Here is a 22726-nt window from a genome sequence, read left to right as displayed (position 1 = left end):
CCCTTTCCATCCCAGGTCAGGGAAAGAGAAATAGAATTGTGACAGTAATGAGCTCTGTGCGCCCAGATGTGCAAGTGAAGGATTATACAAGAAGCATTCTTCTGGAATTGGGACAAATCAATGTGATATGTCAAGAATTTATCTTTTAAAAGTTATGCTGATCCCTTTAAGTTTGTTTTGAAACATAATTATTTTCTATGTACCCCCAAGATCTAGCTGCTAAACCTTTCTTGCACCTTGCAACCAAGGAAAAAAGCAAGCAGACTGACAAAACAAGACCACATTTGATAATATTCTTTGCAAGGAGGGGCCAGAGGTTTCATTATTAATTCTGATTTTTCTGGGACAGAGGCTGGTTATCCCATTTAATCCAAAACTGGCTGCCTTTCTGTGTGTGTGTGTGTGTGTGTGTGTGTGTGTGTGTGTGTGTGTGTGTGTGTGTGTGTGTGTTTTAAACAGTCATTATGTAAAATTGTCCTCCTTCTTTTTATTTCACTCTGAATCAGTTCACGCAAGTCTTTTTGATTCCTGAGTATCTATTACTGGTAAAAGAGGTTCATGACTCCTTTCTTATTCTGTTACCAAGTGCTAAGCCTTGCTGAGAGATAAGCAAAATGGGACGCCTTATTACTAAAATTTAACTGCACTTTGGATATAACTAGTCTTTGGTATTATGGAAAAATAACTGAATTCAGAACTAGATATAGTACAGTAGAAAGATGTTTTAATTCAGAGTCAAGAAATACTTGAGCTCAAATCTCACCTCTGACACTACTGGGTCACTATGAGCACAACTATTTAATATCTCCCCCCACCTCAATTTCTTATCTGTAAAATGGAGAAAATACCATCTGTCATACCTCCCCAATGGGGTGTTTTTCAGTATTAGATAAGTAACATATGGAGAATGTTTTATGAAACTTAAAGGTCAACATAAAGATCAGATATTAGTATAACTGGAGGGAAAGAGGTGCTTTTAAGAAAATTCTAAAAATAAGTATCCTAGTGCCAGCATCCCATAAATGTAAGTCACAAGTGTTGCTACCTAAAACAAAGGTCACAAGAAATCACAAGGTGAGAAAAAAATGATTAAAGCAGTTTGAGTACAGCAAGAAATCAGCATGAGCAAGAGCAAATGTAATCCTTGAAGGACAACTATCTTGTACAAGTTAGCCCAATAAAGTGATCCAGTGTGCCAAGGAAACTGGATGGGTGCCCATTACAAAGCAATGCCTTGTTTTCCAGTTGGTGCAGTGCACAGAATGCACAACTTGGAGTCAGAAAGATCTCAGTTTAAACCCTCCAAACAGATACTTAAGTAGGAATGTGATCAGGGCTCTCAGCCTTAAGTTTCCTCTTCCATAAAATGGAGACAGAAATACACTGACCTCTCATGGGGCTGTTAAGATAATCTATACAAAGTAAGAAGAAATATATATTTCATCACTATTTCTGGGGTCCAGGACCAAGACCAATTACTATGTTCAACTGGAATTTGGATGCCTTTTTCCTGATATAAATTTACATTCTGCAATCTTTTGCTTTACAAACCTTAAAATGCTGTATATATGATAGTTAATAATATTACAATAATGTGATAGTTAATCATCACCATTTCAGACTTAAGTGAGCTGAAAATTGCCTTCAGGATATTGTACAGTTTCTTTAACCGAGGGTTTCAAATTTACACAGAAGTGGAGGCCACTAAAACATACAAGAATCCTTGCTGTTGACTCAGAAAAACCACATATTACCATTATTTAGGCTCCATTATAATATTGTTAAATTATTTCCTAATTATGTTTTAATCGTGTTTGACACCTCTGACTTTAAAGATACCAAATTCCTCCTGTTGAATCATAGCTGAGAAGCATCCAACATGACAATCTCCAAGGAACTGAAGAATGAATATCAACCAGAAGACCACATGGAACTGCATTTAGTGGGCCTTTGAGCACTACTATAACATATCCAAAATAGCATGGAAGAAAAAGAATGGCTGATCATTTGGAGAGACCAAGAGAAAATGAATGGATAGTTTGTGTACTTTATTGGCACTCTTGTAACATCAAGAGAAAATGAGGAAGGGCCCCTGGGTGTTAGAATACTTAAAAATGAGTTGGCAAGGATGAGTTTCCATGGTACTGTTGAAGGGATGAAAGATTTGGAGCGGAAAGGGAAGTCAGAGATAATCTATTTGGCTATATGGACATTGAAGCACAGGCAGATTAGATGAATTGCCCAAGATTACCTAGGTGGCAGTCACCTGAAGGAAGGTCCTACAGTTCTCCCCCATGCACCATGCCAAAAGCCCTTTGTACAGCAAAGTCACATTTTCTCTCATTTTACTGGTGGAAGCTACTGGTTTTAGTACAACAGAATACCCCTCACATGGGCAACAAAGGAAGGAAAACAGGAAGATTCCAAATAGCAGTCAGAGAGGTAAAATAAACATTACTAATACCTGAGTCTATACATACATTTGCCCCAATGGGTTGTATAGTCTCATGACCGGTTTTAATCCAAAAAAATACAATGGTCCATAAACTCAGGCATTAAAAAAATCCATCAAGAGGTAAAGCTCTCCCCTCCCAGGGTGCTGAGCTGTTTGAAGCCTCAGAGCCTCATCCAAATCTGCAGGACCTCTTCTCCCTTCCCCACAGTCCAGTGCTACACATCTCAGTATCCTGCTGAGATAGACAATCTGCCTCTTCTTTGTCCTTTGAACCAGCTGGCATTGGGGCCAGTGCACTTTACTGTGCAAAGGGTGGCAGGGGGAGCCTGAAAAGCCCAGCTGGGAGCTGTGATCTCCATCTGCTTAATTTAAGCATGACTATAAAGGGAAAGCAGAGCCTCAGATCTAGGTCATCAGTGCCATCCTCTATATCTTCCTACCCAAACCACTGATAAGAAGTTTATAACTTGAGGTCTGTAAACTTAAAAAAAAATAAATATGGATATAGATGTGTGTGTATTTTAGTGTATGTGTGTGTGTGTGTGTGTGTGTATATATATATATATATATATATATATATATATATATATATATATATAAAAAACAGATTTTCTTATTTGTAATCCTATGAATTTTATTTCATGCCTTTAAAAACATGACTCGAAGAAGGGGCCCCCAAAGCATCACTATACTGCCAAAGAGGTCCATAACACAAAAAAAGGTCCTTTCCAGTGTGATCAACCACATTAGATCCAGTAAAGAGTCAATGATTTGATATTTTATCTAAAAAAAATACTCTGAATTACAACCAAAGGAAGGAAAGTTTTTCAGATTTTTAACATGAAGAGTTTCATAAGTTTTGTAAAAGAAAATTAATTTTAGTAAAGCCTTCACAAACCTTAGGGGTCATTGGATGTATTTAGATTCCAGTTAGGCAAAACAATTTCCTTTATAAAATATCATAGAGTAAATTTCCTTTTCTACTTCTTTTCAACCGTAAAGGCCAAGGCAGACATCCAAGCTAGCTAAAGCTAAGAATAGCACATTGAAAACCTGGAGTATCTAAAATCTCTATCTAAGGTCATTCGCTTATGGTGTGCTAAATTTCCAATAAGTTTCAAAACGGCCATTACTATATTTCCATTTTGTTGGGATTTCAAGTCAAATTGAGAAATCCTTTAAAAGAGCCCAACATATGGAATTCTCAAAACTTACATCACTATGGATGAGGTGGAGCTGGAATAGGGGAGAAGAAATGTTGATTACTTAGAAAACATAGGGATTCACTTTGGGGTTCTTTTAAATAGGGTTCCCTGTACACTTAATTTGAGGACTTACAAAATTCAATCACATACACAATTTACAAAAATTACACTTACAAGAATCTTTCAGAAGAATATCTATAATCAAATATGTCAAATTAAATCTTTATACTAGAAAGGATAAATATAAAAGTTCAGTGTGTCCCTTAAGGATATCACTGGAGAGGGTCCAAATGTGTCTCTACTTTTACCCAGAAATTTCAGCAGCTGTTCGTTACAACAACAAAAAGCACATGATTTTTTTTCCTCACAATCCCCCTTAGAGTTCAATATAACACTATTACTGAAATCATAAGATCATAGATTTTAGAGAGCTCATTTAAGAGGTCTCATTTAGTGCAACTCCCTCAGGGTCCCACAGAGGTCTGTCCAGAGTTGCAAGTTTGAAAGAAGGGATTTAATTCGATATCAAATTCAAAAATTTTCCCATCACATCACATTACCTTCCCATTAAGGGAAAAGCCTCAACTTGTTTAGGAATTTTTAAAATGCAAATCCTTCCAATATAGCTACTTTGACTAGCTCTTCCCTTCTCTCCTACACCTCTCAGAGTTCCTTACAAGGTAGTTCTTTTACATGATAAATCTTTTCAACTTTAAAATAAGTAGCAAAGCTGTTGTAGACATAATGCTTTTTACCACTGCTTAATGAGAGAAATACATACTACTGCTCCTAAGATTTAGGAACCTGCTCCCACTTTAACCTCATTATTGGGTAATATATAGAGGGGGAAAGGATGGTATACCACGCAAAGCATAAAGAATCCCAAATTTAGAAAAACAAAACTTTGGGAAAAAATCTGAGTCTGGAACAATATAGTAAATAATATCTAAAACATAGCATATCTGGTGTAAACTGTGATAGAAAATGATGATTTTTCCAATAAGGTCAAGAGTAAAATAAGGCCACCCATTAAGTACTATTATTATTTGATATGGCTTGATAAATATTAGAAATACTAATTATACAAGACCAAAAAAAAAAAAAAAAAAAAAAAAAAAGAGAGAGAGAGAGAGAGAGAGAGAGAGAGAGAGATAACAAAGCATTGGCAAAGAGGAAAAAAATTCTCTCTTTCTGAAAAACAATCCATGGAGAAAGAATTAAAATTGAATTGAAACAGTTAATAATTTCATAAAATTTACGGGACATAAAATAGTCTGCAATCATCAGCTAACTAAATGAAGAAAATGAGATATAAAGAATTAACACCATTCAAAAAACTACATAATTTATAAAATATCTAAGAAATAGTAATAAAAATTATAACAGCTAGCATTTAAATAGAACCCAGTATGTCCAGACACTATATACTAAGTGCTTTAAATATCTCCTCTGATCGATTACAACAATCCTGAAAGTTAGATGCTATTATTAACAGTATTTTACAGATTAGGAAACTGAGTTAGGAAACCACTGGGACAGACTAGATGGCAGAATTGATAAAAGTGCTAGGCTTGGAGGCAGAAATAGTTGAGTTCAAGTCTGATCTCAGACATTTATTAATTGTGTAACCCTATTCCTGCAATATAACTTCTATTTACCTCAGTTTCATAGCCTGTAAAATACAGATAATATCACCATCTCTCAGTTCTGTTATGAGGATCAAATGGGATAATAATTGTAAAATGCTTAGTACAGTGCCCGGCATATAGCAGGTGCTATATAAATGCTAATTATTATTATAATCCTTATTATTTTTATTTGTTTTAGGAATGTGAGGTGAGAACAAGGTAAGCATTTGATAAATTTGATAAATCTAAAGATGATGACTACTATGCTAAGGACTTAAGGAAAGAAATTTGGAGGAAATTTCACTACTGTATCTCATTAAAAGCATCATACACATAATGAGTTAGGTATAAAATTATAAATAAGGAGAAGAAAGGAGATATTTTTTCTAATGATAAAAGGAAGAATTACTGACAAAAAAGGGACAAAGAGGATTATAAGGGAAAAAATGGACAATTTTGATTTTGTAAAATTGAAAAGCTTTTAAATACAAACAAAATATGTAGCTAAAATTACAGCGGGGAGAAGTTGGAGGAATCTTTGTATCAAATTTCTCTGTAAAAGATCTGAATAGCAAGAAATATAAGAAACTGGCTCTAATATACAAGAACAAGAGCCACTCCCCAATAGATAGATGGTCAAAAGATATGCACAGATAATTCTTAAAAGGAAAGCAAGCTAATAACCCTATGAAAATTGTTTGAAATCACTAATAGGACAAAAAATGAAAACAACTCTGAGGTTCCACTTTACATATATCAAAACAGGTGAAAATGACAAAAATGGAAATTGAGAATTGTTGGAGGAACTACAAGAAAACAGGCACATTAATGTACTCCTAATGGATTTGTGAATTATTCCATATATTTTAGAAAGTCATTTGGAACTACAACTTAAAAGCTGCTAAACTGTATAGCCCTTTGACCCAGCAGTACTACTAAACTATGCATATAGCCCAAAGATATCGAAGGATGATTCAATACAAATAAAAATACTCATAGCAGTACTTTCTGTTATAGCAAAAAAAATAAAAACTTGTGTGCCCATCAATTGGGGAGCATTTGAATAAAATGACACGTGAATGTAATGAAATATAATTACTATACTGTAAAAAGTGAGGAAAGATTTATATGAACTGTAAGATAAAATTAGGTATGTAGACCTTGGATAATGACTTCTAAATGACTACAATATTGTAAGAAAAACTTTTTTGAAAGACTTAGTGTTCTGGTCAATGAAATCATTAGCTTTGACTCAAGAATATTGATGATAAAATAGTTTCTTATCCCTTAATAAGGATAATAGGAGCAGAATGAGACAGATGTTTTTTACATCACTAATTTGTGGTTAAAGAATAACAACTTGTTAAGAGGAAGATTTTTTGGACATTGGTGAAGAGGGATTACGGGGGAATGTGGAACTAGTTAAAATGGTGTTTTAAAAAAGAGAGAAAAAAAAGAGGATCAAAGAAATAAAGAAAAGATGAAGAGAACAAAAGGGGATTAATTGGGCCACAAATTCAAGGCAGTTTTGAAGTTAACATGTTAAACTGAAAACACATTTAAAAAAACAACCACAACAAAGTATAGATAATGAAATTCATAGTTCCATACATAATTCATTATTTTAGTTTTTAACACATGGAAATGTTTATATTTGTTGGTGTTTGTGAAAGTAAAAAAAAAATTAAAGATAGCTGAAAAAGTAGTTCAGCAAAACTTGCCAATATATCAACTGAATATACAATGTTCTACATCCACAGTCCATCACTTTTATAAAGGAGGTGCCGTTCTATGCTTCCTCTCCCAAGTAATTAACTTTTCTATATCCATCTCAGTCTATAATGAGTGTCAATGTTCTCTCAACTATATCTCTAACTTTCTCAAACTGACAATCTCTCAAATTCCTGAATAAGGTGTCTTTCCACTAGGCAAACTATACTCAATATTTTGGGAAAAGGAAAAGAGAATGCTTTCCCTCCCCACACTTCAGGCTCCTGGCTTTAAACTCCCAGTAGAACTAACAACTCGTTTTTTTTTTTGTTTTTTTTTTTTTTTAATGGCCCTCAAAGGTATGGTCCATTTTCTGCTCAGCTAATCATATTGCCCCTTATGACTCAATTAGAGAAGCATTCATACCTCCCTAGTGCTCACATTTAAGACTTTTGTTAAAACATTAAAAAACTTCAACTGTGAGTATATTTTAACTATATCAACAGATATGGAGAAGAGTGGAGAATGACATGTTCCCTCTATTTGGTAATATGTTGCAATCTCTTTACATCCACCATTTATTTCTTCTATTGCCTTCTGTGAGATGTACATTTTGATTCTTTGGAGATCATGAACTTCCAGCAACAGGGAGAGTTAATATTCTAAATATAGAAAAAACAGTGTATGAAGATGTCCCTATTGATAGTAAACTAACAGAGATGGCCCATCAGGACATCTATCTAAGAATAGGAATCTTAACTCTTTTTTGCCATGGATGCCTTTGACAGTAGGGTAAAACTATGGACCTTTTCTTGCAATGTTTAAAATGAGCATAAAAACAAACACACACACACACACACACACACACACACACACACACACACACACACACACACACATTGCACAGAAGGAAAACCATTGAAATATTGAAACAGTTATCAAAATATCTTAAAATTTTCAGAACTCACTCAGGTGAACAATTTCTTCTTAGACAATGACAGATGGCATAATGAATTTGAGCACCATGAACTGAAGGAAAAATTGGTGTCTTAGACTGCATATGGGAATTATATAAAGCTTAAAAGCTCATTTTTCCAAGATTGTTTTTGGTAATTTTCCAAAACCAAGGTGCTACAATGCTGGATCATAAAACATTGCAGTTCTATATTTTGCAAATAGCTGTACAAATGGTAACAACTATTCTTCCTATTTCCATTGGTACTCAAACCAACACCATATAAATGTAACACATTATAAAACAGTTTTTGCGTGGCAAATTTTTATCCTAAGCTTGAGGCATTAAGCAAGCTTTCCTGGAGTTTCCATTTTTCATATTTTTATTAAGGGCCTCTTTCTAAAGCAATTCTCAATAAGGTCCATGGGCAAGGAGTATGAGACACAGGCAAAACAATCCTAGACACTTGTAGTCAGGAGACCCAAAGAGAATAATTAATAACTGAAATCCTTTCACGATGCCCTCCCCCAAGGACAGAAGAGGACTGCAGTATTTATACAACAGTTCAATTACTTAGTTTGCTGAGCTGGCAGGATGCTGGGTAGAGAGGAGAAAAGATTTCTCTGGCTCAGTAGTTTCCAAACTCAAGCTACCAATAGCCTAGTTTGAAAGCTTGAAAAACAGGATGTTTTTTGTAAATGGAAAACTTTCTCTAGTTTTCAAAACTATACTTTCAGAGCAGTGTCAAATCTTTTAGAGCCAATTATAACTTTCAGCCAGCCGAAGTCTTTTTTCATCTTGGCTTGGTTCATCTTAGACTCCCAGGTCCATTCAACTCTGCAGATATAACTAGGAGATAGGAAAGACATTAAAAAGAAATAATTAAGAATCAAATAGATAAATTAATCCAATTTGATTCAAGGAATGACAAAGGGAAGGGAACATAAAGAATACTTTATTCTCTCTCAATTTATTTTTTCTAGATTACTTTAATTTTCATGTCATATATATGAATAATTAGAAGTAGAGCAAATCATTTTCAAAAAGTTTTATCTCCTTTTCTCCCTGGATTCTTCATTAAAAAAACAAGTATAGGATGAAACTGAGGAAAAGAAAAATTTCTATCACATTTCTATTTCTCCTCTTTCCAGATTTTATCATCTCTCAGAAACCTCTTCGCCCTGGAAACTCTCTGGACTTCATACACCGGAAGTACTCTGACCCATAGTTTTTCCCCTTTAATTGGTTGGTTCTTCCCAGCATCTTTATTTTAAGGAAGAAACCCGAACCAACCATGTTTTTCACTCCCTTTCAGGCTGGACTTCTGACTCTCCAGGTCCCGCAAAGGATACTTCTATCTTTCTTTCCCAAATCCCTTTGATAAGTAAGCCATCTTCTCTCACTAGGATGTAAGCTTCTTGAGGAGCAGAAATTGACTTTGTTAGTTCTGTATTTACATACAGAGCCTTTAGCACAGTGCCAAGAACATAGTAATAAATGGTTTTGAACTTGACTTGGTGATAATTCAACAGTCTTTCAGGGTTACTATGAAGTACAAAGTATCTTGGTGATAAAGCTATAGTTACATTTTATTTTTAAAATTTTATTTGAGATTTTATTGATGGCCTATTTTTATATCCCCTTGATTTCCTTTTGCTGCTCCCCTATCCACTCCAACAGCTACCCTTTATAATAGTTTGTTTTTTAAATAGAGGAAGAAAAATAGCAAAACTAATCAATACACCGAAAAAAGATGAATATGCACCATTCCACATCCATGAACAACTATCCATCCAAACTTTTACAAAGAGGAGGTGGGAAGTCTAGTAATGAAACTTCAGTTGAGTCCATGGCTACACAAAGTCAGATTCAATATTTTTGTCACAGATTCTTTTGGGATTGCACCAACACCTGCTGGGGCCAGAAGCAGAGGGTTCTTTGGCTGACCTCCACAACAAATCTGGACCTTGTCAATTCCTATTGTGAGAAGTCACACTTCTAAAAATCACTGTCAACAGTTCTGGGTTCCCTGGAGCCAGGAGATAATGTACTTAAAATGAAAGCATTCCTTTGCTGCCTCAAAAAGTTCATGATGTGGAAAGAAAATATATTGACTTAGGATGCTCATTCCCAAAAAAGTTTAATAGTAAACTCAAATTTATTATTAGCAGAAATGCGGGTCCTGATGGTCCAACATATAGTTGAAAGCATACAATTAATAGTTAGTGAAGGTCACACTACAGCCTGGACTACAGAACCTGAGATAGAAAAAAGGGTAGCCAAAGTATCCCCCCCAAAAAATCTTTCTTTGCTAATTGGATTAGTTTAGGGTTTTCAGTGTTTCCTTTTTAAAGGAGAGCAAAGAGAAGCAAAGGCACAAAATGCAAATATTTAAGGGAGGCCAGTTTAGAAAGGAAAATAACTTTGAACTAGTTTCAAATATTTATGCCCCTCCTCCATTTCCTCCACCTTCCCCCTCCCCCACCTCATTCCCATTTGATCCTAGCTGACTTAAATTCCCATAGTGCTTCTCAAGTCTCCACTGAGAAAGATAATCAGCTTTTGTGTCCCCTGCTGATGAACTTGGCCAGGATGCTGACACAGCCATCTCCTGTTATTGTAATTAGATACTGAACTAACAGATTTTTCAGGCCCCAAACACTTTGATGTGTTTTGACTAAGCAAAACAACATAAGGATGATTCTAAGGAAATAAGACTTGGAATGCATTTATATATAACTCTAGTCATAACCAATCCCCCTCATCACTCCTCCCCATAACCCATCTACTCTCCTAAAGCTTAAGAACAAAAACCAGTTAACAACTTATATCTGCTGGACATAATGGTCCCTGCCTGAGACAATTCTGGATATCACAAGAAAAGATTTTTTTAATGTCCTTGCCTCAGATAAAAATAATGCTCCAGTTTTAAGTTTTTTTCCTTTCCTTTTAGCAAAATTGGTTCATGCTCCTCCCTTCCTTTATCTAAAGTTCTTTTATTTTAGCATCCTAAAGTTAAAACAGACCCTCACAAATCTTGTTCGTTAATCTGATTAACTAACTGTTCCTGTGAGAAAATTCAGGCATATCTCTTTCTGAATCCATGTGTTTGTGAATCACAGAGAGGAGGCCTGGAACCCTGGCACAGACCCTGCCTGCTTAAAACCAAGTGTGACTTTGTGTTGAAGACCTCCGTGCTCTGAGATGGGGAAGCAACCCTATTATTGACCACTGGGCAAAAAGTGTTCTGAAAGGCTTCGAATGAGGGGGCAGGCAAGAAAACTGCATTGGAGGCTGCCTTTTTTGTTTGCTCTTTCTTGACCTTAGGTGCAACTGATAAATGATCAAAAGATATGAGTGGTTATTAGATGAAATAATCAAAGCTATCTAGAACTATATGAAAAAATGCTCTAATTTGACTGAAGAAATGGGCAAATTAAAACAATTTTGGGATTACATTGGCTAATAGGACAGAAAAGGAAAATGGCATTAATGTTTTGTTGGTGGAATTGTGAACTAATTCAATCATGCTATAAGAGCAATTTGGAGCTATGCCCAAAGGACTAAACATACTTTGACCTAAAAATACCACTAGTAGGTAGGTATCTCAAAAGAGAGAAAAAAACCAAAAAGGAAAAGAACTTATATGTACAATAATATTTACAGCAGCTCTTTTCTGGGAGCCAGAATTGGAAATTGAAGACATGCCCAATCAACTGAGGAATGGCTGAACAAATTGTGGTATGTGATTATGATGGAGTGCTATTGTACTATAAAAAATTGATGTGTAGGATGCTCTCAGAAAAACCTAGAAGACATACACGAGCTAATGCAAAGTGAAATATACTGTGTACAAAGTAACAGCAATATTGTAAGATAATCAGGCACGAACGACTTTGCTGAATGGCATTATGATCCAAGACAATTCTGAGGACTTATGGTGAAAAATGCTATTTGTTCCCAAAGAAAGAACTGACAGTGTCTGAACACAGAATGAAGAATACTTTGTTTCATTTTCTTTATTTTTCTTGAGGTTTTGGAATTGTTGGGTTTTTTGGTTGGGGGTTTTTTGGGTCTATTTTCTATTACGTGACTATTATAGAAGTATTTTACATACTACATGTACAACATATGTGGAATTGCTTGCCTTTTCAAAGAGGGGTGTGGGGAGGGAGAAAGGGAGAGAATTTGGAACTCCAATTTTTAAAAACGAACGTTAAAATTGTTTTTACATGTAATGAGGAAAAATAAAATACTAAATTGAAAAAAAAATAAAGATGGATCAGACTTGGAACAAGACTTTGTGGATTCAAGATCTGAGGTCTTGATATTTTGTTGTTGTTTACAAGTAATTAGAAGCAAGAGAAGATAACCACAAAGAGGATGGGCCTGAGGATGAAAGAAGTATTTTGTTAGAAGACAGAGACAAAAAGTTGTTTGGACAGTGCAAAACCAAAGCGAACAGTAACAGGGCCTTTGCAGCAAACCTAAAAGCTGTTATTATGATAAGGATTAAGTATCAGATGTTCATTAGAGGATAACCAGTTATAAACAAAATTACTGAATCTGGTCATAAGTTATTCTCTCAATGCAGATTGAGTTTTATGTCATATAGTATTTTATTTCTAATTGGAAATAAATATTGTCCCATACATATTATAAATTGATATGAATCAAAAATATATAACTTTCTCCTGGTATAGAGGCATTTTTTTTCCCCCTAAATGAGTCAAGGAATATAAGAAAAAGATATCTAGCCCACAGAATTAAAATTAATCCAAACTGTGCATGACTTGAGAGCAGAAGAGCCTATTGGTGGGGAAGAAATGGGCTCAGTGCCCAGTGCCCAGCAATCTGGGCCCAACAATAGTTATTAATGTTAGATGAGCAACAATGCCTTAAGAACTTTTGAAAAACAAGAAGATAAAATTGCCTCTAGTATAGTAACCATGGTTAATTCTTCCCAGGCCCTAAATAGGTCACCTAATCAAGTAGTGAGTAAATAATATTACATATAAGTAACATATTATAAGAACTCTCTAGCCTCAAGAAACTTATACCCACCAGTACTTAGGGGAGGCTTTTCAATGACCTTCACATAGACAAGAATTTTAGAATTCTTTTCTTCTTTATTCAACAACTATTCTCCTCTTCTTCCAAATTATCACAGATACAAGAATATGAAATGGCTGGTCCAGTAATGATGGGATTATAATTCACCTCCTATACTGTTACATAGAACTGGCCACAAGGGCCTTATATGACGTGAGAAAAATACATGCCCTTCCACACACAGTCCCTTTATTCTGCTTCTGATATGTGGCCCTCGTATTTAGTATCCACTACATTAATATTCTCATAGGAGTTCCTCTCTAGTTGGAGAAGGAAGAAAAAGGGTAATCTGTTACTTCTTTCTCCTGACTCCAGAACTAAAACTTTATACATTGTGGCACCTAGCTGCCCCCAAAACACATCACTGAATCTTTTTCAAAATGGACTGACAAAATTGGAAGGTGGTTCAGAGGGAAATACAAACAAATGGGACAGAACTTTGGAACAAATGTCATTGTTGCTGTCATTTGTCCTTCATTCTCAAAGAGGACCATGACATTCAGAAAGGTGATACTGTGACTTAAGTGGAACTAATGTGATAAATTAATTATATATACATACATATACATATACATATACATATATATATATATATATATATATTTTTTTTTTTTTTTTTTTACAAAAGGGTTTTTTTGTTTTGTTTTGTTTTTAAAGATTCACAGTCTTATGCCTTTGTAAGCAGTATGGTCTAGTGTTCTCCTTTGACCTCTTATCTCTCCTGAGGCACATAAATGTATCTAGTGGTGCTAGTTCCGGCAGTTAAGTGATGTAGTAATCAGCCCTGAAGTTAGGAAGATGTATTTTGCTGAATTCAAATCCAGCCTCAGACACTGGCTGTGTGACCCTGAGCAAGCCACTTAATTCTGTTTGCCTCAGTTTCCTCATATGTAAAATGAGCTGGAGAAAGAAATGACAAACTTATCTTTGATAAGAAAACCTCATATAGGGATTCATGAAAAGTTAGATATGACTAAAAATAAATAAACAACAATTAAGTGTTAGCTTCTCTAGTTGGCTTAGCTTTGAAGCTATTTATTTACTCACAAATCAAAAAAGAAAAAAAATTAAGTTCCATTAGACAGTTGAGGAGTTTTCAGACATTAAAAAGATCCACGTTTGAAATAAACATCAGAGAATTCAAGACTTCAAAAAGAATTTTGAAACATTTCCCCCAAATATTATTATTATTTTTTGTCATTTTGAATGAATATTTTCCTGTAGACAACATATTGTAGGGTTCTGCTTTTTGATCCAATCTGCTATCCGTCTCCGTTTGATGGGATCGTTCATCCCATTTACATTTACAGTTAAAATTACTAATTCTGTATTTCCTGCCATCGTATTATCCCCAGATTATACTTTTTTCCCTTGACCCCCCTGATCCCCCTCCCCGATATTTAATTTACAGACCCCCCTTGTGACGCGCAACCCTCCCTCTTTTTTTTTTTTTTTTTTAGGATCCCTCCCCCCTCCCTCCAAGTCCCTTCACTTATTCTCCTTTTCCTTTCCCCTTTTCCTCTCCCCCCTTTTAATGAGGTGAGAGAAAATTCTCTGAAAAACAAATATGTTAATTATTTACTCTTTGAGCCTCTTCTGATGAGAGTAAGATTCACACAATGATTCTCCCCCTCACTAAGTTCCCTCAGATATGGTGTATTTTCTATGTCTCTTCCTGGGATGTAGTTTCCCTCTTTTTATCACTCCTTCCCCTTTTTCTGAACCGACCTCCTTCCCTTTACCACACCCCCCTTTTTTTCTTTTATATCAGTAAAATCAAATTATCCTTGAGTATTTTTTATATACCCGCAACAAAGTTACAGTTCTCAAGGGTTCTGTGTACCTTTTTCTGTTTCTCTTCAGTCTTGTGGATGTAGATCAAATTTTTTGTTTAAGTCTGGTTTTTTTCTTAGAAACATATAGAATTCCTCTGTTTCATTGAATGACCATCTTCTTCCATGGAAAAAGATGCTAAACTTAGCTGGGTAGTTCATTCTTGGTTGCAGTCCTTGATCTTTTGCCTTTCGGAATATCAGGTTCCAGGCCCTTCTATCTTTTAATGTGGAGGCAGCCAGATCTTGGGTGACCCTTATTGTGGCACCTTGGTATTTAAATTGTTTTTTTCTAGCTGCTTGCAGGATTTTCTCCTTTGTGTGGTAATTCTGCAGCTTAGCCACAATATTCCCTGGTGTTCTTTTTTTAGGGTCTATTTCAGAAGGAGTTCGATGAATTCTTTCCACATCTACTTTCCCTTCTGTTTCTATTATCTCTGGACAGTTCTCTTTGATAATTTCCTGTAAAATAGAATCTAGGCTCTTTTTTTGGTCATAGTTTTCTGGAAGTCCAATAATCCGCAGATTATCTCTCCTAGATCTATTTTCCAGGTCTATAGATTTTCCCAGTAAGTATTTGACGTTGTTCTCCAGCTTCTCATTTTTTTTGTTTTGTTTGACTGATTCTTGGGTTCTCTGTGAATCATTCATTTCTATTTGTTCCATCCTGACTTTTAAGGAGTTATTTTCTTCTTTCACAGTTTTTAGTTCTTTTTGTAAATGCCCAATTTCGTTTTTAAATGAATTATTTTGCTCTATTGAGTTTTTTTCCATTTCCCTAATTTTTTTTTTTTGAGAATTATTTTCTTTTTCCAATTCAGAAATTCTATTTTCTTGAGACTTTTTTATCTTTTCCAATTCAGATATCCTACTTTCCTGTGTTTTTTTAACCTTTTCTAATTCACTAATTTTGTTTCCCTGCATCTCCTGTGAATTCTTTATTTTTTCCAACTCCAATTTCAGGACATTGTTATTGAATGAATATTTTCTTGCCCAAACGAGAGCATTAAAACACTGCCTACAAAGGCATAAGAATTTCATTCATTTCCTTTTATTGGAGTTTTAAGTCTGTATGAACAAAATTAGTTTATCTTTTCCTCATGATTTAGCAATTTTTTCCCTAGGCCTGAGAGTCTCTTTTTTGTCTTTCCTGCTTTTATTGACTAGCTTGGTGGCTTGGAAAACAGAAGACAAGCGATGATGGTGAGTTTAGGAAGACATGGTTTCATATCCTTCCTCTAACATATATTAGCCATGTAGCCATAAAATATTCACTTCTCTTCCTTAGCAGCCTATGCAACTTTCTAAAATTATACATTATAAATAATCTGCATTGGTGAGAGGAGTTTCCACACTGTGAGATGCCTGAACCAATGAAATCATATATCTGGATCAATGAAAAGAAGAATCCCTTTGACCTGGAAACACCATCAGATTAGTTTATCATTTTATCTTTAAGAGTTCTATTATTGCCTTAGCAATTCTCATTATCCAAAAGTCAGTTGGGGTGATTTCCTTGCAAGTCCCTGGCATTTCCAGGAGACTTGACACAATGATTTTCTGTTCTAATGCTCTTTTTAATTAGAACTGGTATGGGAAGACATTAGATGAATTTACCACCTCCTATAGCTGAGGGAGTTTGTGAATGTTCATTCAGAAAAGAAAAATCAAATATGATTGATTTCCTTTGTGATCATATATGTTTTATGTATTTAAAACATAATTCTGTGAAAGGGTTCACAGATATAAGCAGAGCCAGAAGGGTCCAGGATACAAATTAATCAATAGTAAAGAACCCCTACAGATTCTCTAAGTTCTGTTTTCAAACCATCTCCTCCCTAGGAGTAGAGGGAGAGAAAGACTATGTTCCAGAAGTCAACTGTCAAAAAAATTCTTGAAGAGTTCAGGGACTTAGATTTGAATCCTATTCTGCTATTTAATGACTACCATGAAGGAATTTGTTTTGGCCCACTATGCTATTTTATTGAAAAGGTTTTGCTGTTTTTTATAAATTGTATTGTAAATTGAGTACCTTTCTGTTCTCCTTTCTTGGGGAAACCACAAAATCTTTACATGGGGGGGCAGGGTAATAGTTGGTAGGGAACAACAACAAATGTCTGTCATTTATTCAAACCTCTATTCTCTACCCTTCATTGCCCACTCCTTTATTGCATTCCCTTTCCAAAATTATGCTGGTAAATATTTAACAATCAGCTCTACAAAAAGAAAAAGGCACCAATGACTCACTTTTAAGCTAACATTTTCTCCAGAGATAAGAAACTTTCATTTTAATCATTTCCTTTCCCATTCCTTTTGTCTTGTGGCTGTTGCTCTTGATGAAACTGTTTCCCTGGCCACCCTCTTCAGCACTGGCTGCATGATGATCCTTCCTCTCTATGGCCACTTCCAAGTTCACCCTCTTCCTCTTACTTATTTACTTTACCAGTACTCTCTCTTCCTTTGAGGATCTACCATCCAATCAAAGTTCTGGTAGCTGTTACCTATCAGTCTGTGGGATATTCTCCTTCTCTTTTCCCCAACTCTTGCTTTATACTTCACTCAAGATATTTTTCCCCTAATCTTTTCATTCTCCTGAAATATCCCATGGCTTTCCCTCCAGCTACTCTCTGGGGGGGGAAAAAAAAAAAAAAAAAAGATTATTTGTCAAAAGCCTCTTATCTGCTCCTTATCTTGCATCATTCAGATTCCTTCTGCCACTATCTTAACTTTCACTTCCATCTCAGGTGAAAAGGTAACCCTTGTCCTTGCCAAAGCATACTTTCTTACATGCCTAAGTTATTGATCTCATTCCACTCCAGCTTTTCCACCAAATTGACCCTCATATTACTTCCATTTTTCTCATTTATCTTCAAGCTGTTCCCATCTATTGGCAGCTTCCCTACTGCCTAAATACATCCTACTCTCCCCTCACCCTTAAAAAATCTAGCTTCTGCTTAGAATAATTTCTTAATTATGGTTAACATAATTTCTGGAATCTTTGGTACAAGGCACTCCTGGATCTGGGGAATGAGCCAGTAAGGTCATTTTTGGAGACAGTTTCCAGTGACTTCTATCCGCCAACCACTTCTATTCTTACCTTCCTCAAAACTCTTGGTTTTTCTGACTGACATGATGGAGTGACAGGAGATGGGATGGTCCCACTAGAAAAGGACAGTTTAAAGACAAACCTAACACACAAGTCAGCCATAATGTTGCCTAAGAAAGGAAGTGAAAAAACACCACTACCCTAAGCTAAAACTCTAAGAGGAACGTGACCCAGTGGTGGGGAGAGGGGTTAAAGAGAGAGGCCAGAGATATCATCATTAATTGGCAATGGGCCAAAGGATGAGACTTTCTTTGTAGCAATTATCAGGAAGTTAGCTTTTCAATTTTATGTCTTACTAGAAAAAAACAATTTTGTTCAGCCAATTATCTCATTTGTTTCTTAAAGCTACACTGTGAGGGAGGTAGCATCATCCCAATTCAATAGAAAAACACAAAATTTATGGGGCCTTAGTCATACAAGTTAGAACCAGACTAGAGCTCATTAATCACCTAACAGCAGCAATGGAAAGAACCTAGGGAATCTGTCTAATCCAGGAATTCATGAATTGAGGACTGTGGAGTCATTTAAAAAAAAAAAAAAAAAAATCACTGGTTTCCTCTGTATTTTCTTTTTTTATTTTATGCACTTAAAAACATTAATGGAGAAGGGGACCATAGATTTCATCAGACTGATAATTAAGAACTCCTGATTAAATCCAACCCCTAATTTTAGAAAGGAAGAAGCTGACGTCTACAAAAAAAAGTGATCTTCCTAAAATCACACATATTGACAGATTCTAGCCCTGAGCCCAAGTCTCCTGACTCTCACTCCAGACACCAAGCCTTTTTCTCTCTTCTTTATTCTGCCTCTTATAAACTCTAGGTCAGCCTGGAGGAAATTACTCAATGAAACACTGGCCTCAAGCCTGTTTTGATATTTACTCTCTTTTATAGATAGCTACAAAATTTTACTATTACCCTAGTAAAGGGACATAAAACCATTGTATCACAAAGGGTGGATGTATAGGGAAGGAAAAGGAAAGGAAGGAAAGAAAGGGAAAAAGGAAAGAGAGAGAGGGAGAAAGAAAAGGAAAACTAATTTTGCTATTACTTAATCAAAAAAAAAAAAAATCTAGTTCCAAGTTGAACAACTATTTCTATGGCAACTGATCTTTCCAAACCCCATAACAGAATTTTAGAATAAGGAAAGAAAAATCCCAGAAACTAACAACAACAAAGGGATCTCAACCTAGTGCCATCATTCAAATCTACAATTATAAAAAGTCTCCTTCTGCAACATTACTGAGAGCAAACTGCCTTGGGAAGGAATAAGTGTTTCATAAACACTTTCTTCCATCATCAATATTCATGGTCTATTGCTATGAGACTGAGTCTATGTATGGTACAGGTCAAAGAAACAGCCTGATACAGTGAAGAGGTTGGCCTTAAGAATTCAGAAGACCTAGATTTCAAGCATTTTCAGAGGTCATGAGTTAAATCATTTAACTCTTATTACAAGACTACAAGCTTGGAAGCAATTGCTTATTTGACTAGGTAGAGGGGATTTAATTCCTATACACTTACATGAAATCTCAGACAAAACCCCTCAAATTTTAAAAAATAATAATAGTAATCTCACTAGAGAGGAAGTTGAGCTCATCATTCCTTGTCCCTTTTCTAAGTGCTTCTTCAGCAATTCTAAAGGACCCTTCCCTTTCAAACAACAAATGAGCCAATCAGGACATACATGTAGTTCAACCCTAGCAGAACAACTTTGCTGTGAATTTACCCTATAGTGGAAGTTCTTCTTAACCTTTTTTAGTGTCATGAACTTCCTTCTCCAAAGAATGTTTTTAAATAACGGAAATGTTTCATATTTTAGAGTAAAATCAGACGTAATTTTTTCACCTACATATTTTTTTATCCTCCCTCAAAACCTTTAGCTTTCTGAAAGGCAAGATGGTATGACAAGACACTGTCCCATTGTCTTCCTGAAGCCTATCCTGGATGCCAAGTTAAGAACTCCTCCTCTATAGGAAGACTGCATGTGATGCGTCAAGAAACTTCAAGCCAACTGAAAAACATAATATGGAATAATGAGAGGCTTGAAACTTGGCAAATGAATTAAAAATAACAAGGAAGTGGAGGGGGAGAAAACAGCAGTTTTATGCCAAGAGTAAAAAGCCAAGAGCTAAGAGGTGGCAGACACAGTTTCATTTGATTCCTTTTCATGGTTGACAGTCCAAGAGCTGGGGCTCATTTTCTACCCACCCCAAAAAACTCTAGAGATGAGACTTCTAAATGGGCATGTGAGTTCCTAATAATTGCTATTTCTGCTTCACATTTATTTATATTTGGGGTCCAGCTCAAGTTCTCAGTCATTCAATCAACAAGTATATATTAAACATTCACTAGAGATGCCAGAAGTTATTCTTGATGCTGGAACAAAAATGAAGGACCTTACCCTCAGAGAGCTTTTATTTTATCTATGGATATGTATACACACATAATGATGTACAAAAATTTCCTGTTTGACAACTCTCCTTAAAAATAATCTTTTCTCTTTTTAAAGCTTTATCTGAATTTATTTATTTTTAAATAAGTTTTTCTTTACATCCTATTTCTTACATCATTCTAGTTATCCCAAGCACCCCTTCTTCCTTCCTTCAGAATGGACAGTAAAAATTTTAGAGGAAAAAAAGGCAGCACAATCAATTGATATATTGTGTCCTTTCATCTCCATTCAATTCTTCTCTGATCTTTATAATTTTGTTAATTTGCTTTTGCTTTTGGGGGGTATATTATTGTTCTTTTCCATTTACATTGTTTTAATTGCTTTGCATATTGTTTTCTTGGTTCTGCTTACTTCATTCCACATTAGTTAATATAAATCTTTCCAGGGCAGCTAGTTGGTGCAGTGGATAGAGCTCCAGTCCTTAAGTCAGGAGGACCTGAGTTCAAATTTGGCCTTAGACACTTAACACTTCCTAGCTGTGTGACCCTGGGCAAGTCACTTAACCCCAATTGCCTCAGCAAAAATAAATAAACAAACAAACAAACAAACAAATAAATAAATAAATAAATAAATAAAATGAAAGGATAGATCTTTCCACTTTTCTGTGTCTTATCACACAATTTTCTACAGAAGATCCATAATGTGGAACAATTTGTTTTGCCATCTGATAAGCATCAACTTTTGTTTCTAATTTTTAGCTACCACAAAAAGTGCTACTGTAAATATTTTTGAATAGGTAGGAACTTCCTTATTAATAGCTTCCTTGGATTATTAAGCTCAGTAATAGAATCTCTGGTTTCAAGGGCATAGTCATTTTAGTTTATTAAAAAATTAATTTCAAATAGCTTTCCAAAATATTTTACCATTTCACAGATCTACTACCAATGTATTAGAATGTCTAACCTTTGGTGACCCTTTCAACACTGACTATTTCCATTTTTTTTATCATTTCCCCAAATACTGACAGTATTGCCATGGTATGAGGTAAAACCTCCAGGTTGCTTTGATTTACATTTCTCTATTGATTATTAGTGATTTGGAACACTCTTAAGTCTTTTATGTGCTCTGGTATGTTGCTTACCCAGATATTTTAGGCATTTTTGAAACAGAATTTTCTTTTCTATTAGTTTCCTGTGTTTTATTATTATAAACTAGAAAATAAAAAATTGATTTTTGAAGATTTGTAGCCCGCAACTTGCTGAAGCTATTGTTTCAATATCTTTGCTAAATCCCTAGGATTTCTCAACAATCATGTCATCAGCAAATAGTTAGTTTATCTCCTCCATACTTATGTTTATAACTTTAATATCTCTCTCTTCTCTTAGTGATTTGCTAATTCTTCTAGAACCATATCAAAAAACAGTGAGGAGAATAATCATTCTTGCTTCATTTCCAGAATGATTTTTTTTTTTACTTACTGGAAAAGGTTCTAGTATATCCATATTACATGTGATACTTATGGTTTAGATCAATGTTTTTATATATTTTAAAAGGTCCCTCTATGTCTATACTTTATAGGGTTTTTAGCTCAAAAGAGTATTATGTTTTGCCAAAGATTTTTTTCTGCATTTATTGTGACTGTTGTGTGGTTTTGTGTGCTTTGATTTTAAAATAGAATTAAATATGATGATTGATTTTCCTAATGTCAAATTATACCTTAAATTTCCAGCATAAGTCATACATGATCTTAAAAATTTCTTAAATTCTTTACTGCTTTCTGATATACACTGTCCATTCTTAGACTGAAGGGTACTGTATAACCTTGGCTTTCCCTGCTCTTGAACCTATCTGGATTCCCTCTGTTAAAGATTGGTAATACTCCAATCCCAGAGCACCTGCCCTACTTTTTTCTCTCTCACTGTCATTCTATTCCAATACTGAATCATAGCAACCACTCCTTTTTTTTTTTTTTTTTTTAAACTTCTTATCACATTTTCCAAGTGTTAAGAGTGAACTTTCTGGGGGTTATTTTCAAGAGAAAGAATACTTACAGAATAATTACAGTCTGGATAAAACTGCTCTGAAATACAAATTCTCTCATGTAATATATAAAAGGGGATAAAAAATAATTCTACCTAAATTCAATGAGATGATTTATAAGCTTCCTCTGTCTTTATATTAAGCTAGACATTAAAGAAAATTGCAAAAACAATATGTAAAAATACAATACAATGTACAAAACAATGTTATTCTTCTAATCTTTTTGTTTTGGAAAATATAATTATCTTTCATAAAATTTGTTAATGTTAACATATGGTTTCATGATTAT

General features: G+C 34.9%; 1 protein-coding gene across 2 annotated transcripts in view; it reads right to left on the bottom strand.

Annotated features, from left to right (window-relative positions):
- PPM1H (protein phosphatase, Mg2+/Mn2+ dependent 1H) overlaps positions 1-22726 on the bottom strand; it is a 304307-nt gene that overhangs the window by 174415 nt on the left and 107166 nt on the right. The window lies entirely within an intron of this gene.

The sequence above is a fragment of the Sminthopsis crassicaudata genome, chromosome 5 (genome assembly GCF_048593235.1).
Source record: "Sminthopsis crassicaudata isolate SCR6 chromosome 5, ASM4859323v1, whole genome shotgun sequence".
Classification (NCBI taxonomy): Eukaryota; Metazoa; Chordata; class Mammalia; order Dasyuromorphia; family Dasyuridae; genus Sminthopsis; species Sminthopsis crassicaudata.
The sequence above is the reverse complement of the archived record's forward strand: the minus strand, read 5'-3'. Positions and strand labels throughout refer to the sequence as shown.